This window comes from Marmota marmota, unplaced genomic scaffold (assembly GCF_001458135.2).
Source record: "Marmota marmota marmota unplaced genomic scaffold, marMar, whole genome shotgun sequence".
Classification (NCBI taxonomy): domain Eukaryota; kingdom Metazoa; phylum Chordata; class Mammalia; order Rodentia; family Sciuridae; genus Marmota; species Marmota marmota.
The window spans coordinates 1,775,689-1,781,078 of record NW_026000164.1 but is presented as its reverse complement, the minus strand read 5'-3'; the positions used below and the strand labels follow the sequence as shown (position 1 = coordinate 1,781,078).

Sequence of the window (5,390 nt, the reverse complement as noted above, 5' to 3'; positions counted from 1 at the left end):
TGAGGAAGGAGAATCACAAGTTCAAAGCCAGCCTCAGCAACTTAACAAGCAAGCAACTTTGTGAGACCCTGTCTCAAAATAAATAAATAAATGGCTAGGGATATGGGATAGTGGTTAAGCACCACTAGGTTCAATCATCATAGGAAGGAAAAAAAGAAGGAAGGACAGACCCACCCAAGACACCAGAATTCAACTTGGTCAGCAGGCAAGGAAACTTGACATTTAGAAATACCTCACTTAAAAATGAGAAATTGGGCTGGGGCTGTGCCTCAGTGGTAGAGCACTTGCCTGGCATGTGTGAGGCACTGGATTCAATTCTCAGCACCACATATAAATAAATAAAATAAAGGTCTATCAACAACTAAAAAATAAAAAAAGAGAGAGAAATTAAGGGCTGGGTGTGTAGCTCAGTGGTAGAAACTTGCCTAGCATGCATGAGGCCCTGGGTTAGATCCCCAACACAGGAAACAAAAATTCACTAAAATAGAAATATGAAAAATTGGAAGATGGCTGGGAAAGACAGGGCCCTATGTGTGTTTGCCACAGCAACCAACAAATGGCAGACAGCCTGATGAATAAATGAGTGGAGCCATATTGAAACTCATGAGATGGTTTGGCAACACTGAAAACACCCCTCCTGGTTCTGCAGCAGGAAGTGTCATTGGTGAGAGTTTTGGCTTTTGTCCTCTGCATCCACCACCACCACATTCCTTCCACTGGACTGTTCTCAACTAGGGACTGAGCGGTAATAAAGAAGGTCAGTTCCTGCCAGATTCCTCTGATGGTGGCTTGGGCCCTGGTGGTCTGCCTGGCACAAGCCTTCTCAGAACTGCACTGCAGCTGAGGCCTTCTGCACTACTCTGTTCTTCCCAGGCTGCTGACCATCCCTGGCGTTGGGGCCAGTGTCAGCTTCTCCGCCTCGTCCAGCTGTCTTCAGGATTATGTTCCCCCCAATAAATCTCCCGCATGACCATCTTCTTGGCACCTCTTTTTCAGAGGACCTGATCTAAGAGGGTGGCAAAAGGTAATTGTGAGAAACTCTGCAACAGGCTGCCTCTTCCTGGCCCTGACATGTCCTCCCAAGTCAGTAACTCAAGGACAACTTCCATGTGTGGTCACCTACCACAGCAGCCTCTTATCCTCAGGGCCTTCCCGGGCACACCCTCCTGGTGAAGCCAGATTTAAAGACAGGTAGTCAGTGTAGGTAGGTAAATTGAGTCTGATGGAGAAAATAGAGTCTGATTTAAGTCTGAGAATTGGAAACAGCCCCTGGGAGAATGGAATGTTCATGTCTCCAAAGCCCTTTGATACTCCCCCTCCCCAAAAGGTTGTTAATTAAACAACTCCTGAGCCACAGGGGCTGCTCATCAAAGCCCCCTGGGCTGCCGCTCCCTTCCAGCCCACCTGCTCACCCACCCCATGGCCATTCCACCAACATCCCCCAGTCACTATCCAGGATGAGGGGAAATGAACAAGATCAGGGAGAAGAATGCAGAACCAGGGAAACTTCAGACAGAGAAAGGGACAGGACTTTCTTCCCCCGGGAGAAGTCTGTTTTACTATCCTTTAGTGGAGCTTCTTACTCTCTACGCTTGCCTGCCTCAGTGTGCTTCTTTGGTGTTATACTTCAACATTTGAGGAAGCAAGACGTATCAAGCAGTGGCATCACTGAGATACCAGAACCACACCTCAATTACAGACATCCATCTTCTCCACCTCAACTGAGCAAGTACCATGCCTGGGACACACACACACACACTTTGCTCCATCTCAGAGCTGCTATTCATTTGGAGCCAAGCAAGCTTATCCTTTGAATGCAGTCTCCCTTTCTTCTCTTAATGAGGCATCACTACTACATTGACAATACAAAAAAATGCTTTGCATAACAATAGCATTTTTTGCTACTTTCCCAAGCCCTTCAGATAAACATTACCTCATTTGATCCTCATAATCCTGAGTGTAGTCAGGGCCAGGTCAGCCTCACTTCACAGGGGAAGAAGTTCAGACTCTGACTTTTAACTTCTGCAGGGATCAATTTTGAAGTCTGTTCAACAACAGAAGGAACCTCTAAGAACTCCTCCGCTTCTAAAATTGTTTAAATTTCATGATTTGAAATCACAAGATGAGTAGTTAGTGGCAGATTAGGGACCTGAAGTGAATGACTCAATGCCAGCTAATTCCTATACCATGTCACCTTTGTGGACACAGCCGTACCTCACATGTATTAACTGTTGCAAGTGCCCTGTACTATGCTAAGTGCTTCTAGGCATGCAGCAGAATACCACCTCAGCATTTACTGCTCCCTCCCCTCTGTCTAACAGCACTGAGACTTCAGTTCCATCCCCACTCCCATCCCTCTGCCTCAGGGATGTGCTTGGGTTGGTTTAACCTGCCCCACACTTTCCATTCCCCAGAACTGGCCAGAATGACCCAATATGCAGGAACAGAAGGGCACTCTCTCCTATTGGACATCCACTAGGAAGCACTGGCTTCTACTCTTGCTGGCTGCTTCTCTGTAGCTCTGAGAGGAAGCCAAGTATTCTTTTTGGGAATGATAGTTTTTAGCAATTAAAACCTATGAGCTGTTTATCTCTAAAACTAGAACAAATAAGATAAGCAAAGACAGATGAGGTTACTGGGACCCCTGGAGGTTACTGCATCAAGCTCCCACTGACTGTTTGAAATAGGTAGGACTAAATTTCAACCCTCCAGCAACTGACCCGGGGTTCTCTTGGCTTTAGCATGTGACAATTTCCAAGCACACTGAGAAAGATCAGACAGACTTAGCTACTGAATAGAACTGTAGTAGTTTGCTGGAGAAGGAGGGGGAGGAGAAGGAGGAGGGAGAAGGGAGGAGAGAGAAGGGAGGAGCCCTTTTCTTCAGTACTGCATTTGTGCCCTGCAGGGATGACACTTACCACCTCCAGGGAAGCAGCTGAGTTCCAGAAATGGTCACAGTGAACCAGGACTCCTTCCCTTCCCCCATTCTAACCCTTTGCCAAGCAAAGAGCCTCAGAGACTGCCCTGGAGGAAGGAGCTGCCTGCCAAATATCTGCCCACCTGGGGCCAAGGCAAGGGCAAGGCCAGGGACTCCATTCTGTGAACAGCTGGAGAAGAAGTGGGCAAAAGGGCAGCCTTGGGGCAACAGGCCTTGTTTCTCACTCTCCTCCTCATCAAGAAATAGCAGGAAGTAAAGTAAGGAAATCAAAGAAACAGTCTATTAACAAAGGACATAGCTATTTTCCAAATTCTCTTCCTTATAGATATGACTATACAATTTTGACAGAATCTGAAAGGAAGGACAATTTGGTAGTCCATCATATTATAGAAATGTGGCTATTATTCATCAAGGACTGTTAAGCACCTGCCTTGTCCTGGAGATACAGTTCTGAGGGGGGGCGGGGGGGGGGAGAAGGTCCCTGCCTCCAAGAGTTCACATCTTAATGGTGGGAGGGAGAATGGGAACAGGCCATCACAGTGAATAAACAAGATGATTTCAGACTGTGCTAAGTGCTCTGAAGGAAATAACAGGGTAATATAACAGAAAGTACCTGGTTTGGGGGCAGGGAGGATATTTACTTTAGACACAGTTATCAGAAATGCTTCCCTGAGTCTGACTCTGTGGTACAAACCTATAACCCTAGAGACTCAGGAGGCTGAAGTAGGGGATGGCAAGTCTGAAGCAAGCCTGAGCAACATGAGACCCTGCCTCAAAATAAAAGTTTAAAAAGGGGCAGGGATGTAATTCAGTGGTAGAGCACCCCTGGGCTCAATACCCAGTACAGAAGCAAAAGAAATGCCTCCCTGAGTTGACACATGAGCTGAGTCACATGGGTGGCCTGAATAAATGCTGCTCCAGAAGGGCAAAGAAATAACAAATACAAAGGCCCTGTGGCAAAAAATGTTTGGGCAGAAAGGTCCTCAGTGTGCTTGGAATGTAATGAGTGAAACTGGAAAGGCAACAAGGGTCCCATAAGGCTGGGCCTTGTAGGTCAGAGCTGGGAGGTTTGTGAAATCGCCTGTGGTAGATGGGAGGGTATACATGCCTGTTCCGCCTTCTGGATGTTTTAATGAGCTGCCATCTGGAGTCTTACCTGGGATCACATTTAAGATCTTCCACTATAATAATCTTGAGAAAGTTACTTGTTTCTTCATTGTATCACACACACACACATATTTTTTTTTTCCAGTATTGGGAATTGATCTCGGGATCTTGCCAAGCACTCTACCACGGAGCTCTACCCCCATCCAATTTGCCTCGTTTTAAATTAAGGTTTCTACTGTTTATTCCAAATGACTTGTGCGCAGATTGGCCCCGAACCTCAGCTCTGTGAGTCGACTTCATTTTCAATATTGCAAACAATGAAAATAAGAGTTAAACGCCCCCACCCACTGCCTGAAAAAGCTGATAATTTTGCTGGCATAATTAACTTTGTCGTTGCAGTCTCACTTGCAATTTTAAGAACTCAATCTTGGTCCTGGATCTGAGTTGATTTGGGCATTCCAGTTCATCTTCCGTTTCAGCAACCAAAAACAATAACAATGTTGATACTGACATTTGCCATTTTTATCTTCGCCCTCTCACTGTTCCATCGGGCTGAGTTTAGGGAGAAGGTGGGAGGGAGGGGACAAGGGGGAAACCAAGGAGTGGGGTGGGGTGGCGAAAGGGAGAAACAGTACAGACTGAAAACAAGGAGAATGGAGAAGGGACTAGCTGCCTCCTATTTCAGGGAAGAAAGAAATGAGCAGTGAAGAAAAGAACAGGTCGGATGATGGAGGGAGTTGGAGGCAGGTGGAGCGCAGCTCCACAGGGACCTGGGGGCCTCGCTCGGCTGCACGGCGCAGCCAGGCGACTGGGCTCGGCTCCCGGAACAGGCGGAAAGCAGGAGGGGGAGAGGCGTAAAGAAACGAAGAGGGAGAGGAGAGACGTGGAGAAAAGAAGAGGGAGAGGAGCAAGACCCTAGGCGAGAAGGGGGGGAGGCCGTGGCCAGGAAAGCCCGCGGGAACCGAGAGCCGAGCGACCAGCAGCGCTCAGTGGGGGAGGGAGCAGCAGAGGGGGCGGGGCGCCAGGCGGCGCGAGGCCAATGGGAGGGTGCTCTGGGGGAAGGGCGGGGCACGCGGCGGCGCGAGGCCAATGGGAAGGCGAGCCGGGCGATAGGCGGCACGCGGCCAGCGAAAGGGCGACTCGGGGCGGGGCGGGGTGCCAGACGGCAGGAGACCAATGGGAGCGCGAGCAGAGAGGGCGGGGCGCCCGGCGGCGCGAGGCCAGTGCCAGGGCGAGCCGGATCGCGGGCGCGCGGGGGAGAGGGACCCGGAAGGCGGTGGGGGCGGGGAGCCGACTGACAACCTGTCAAATCCACTTTAAGACGAACTAGGTCACGCGCCTCCCC

General features: G+C 49.3%; 1 long non-coding RNA gene across 1 annotated transcript; it reads right to left on the bottom strand.

Moving 5' to 3' along the window:
- Positions 1-586: 586 nt before the first annotated feature.
- LOC125611604 lies at positions 587-5,375 on the bottom strand. Its single transcript, XR_007341802.1, has 2 exons — positions 1,934-5,375; positions 587-1,219 (listed from the first exon to the last, which is right to left on the bottom strand). It is a non-coding gene; the product is annotated as an uncharacterized LOC125611604 (long non-coding RNA).
- Between the last annotated feature and the right edge of the window lie 15 nt (positions 5,376-5,390).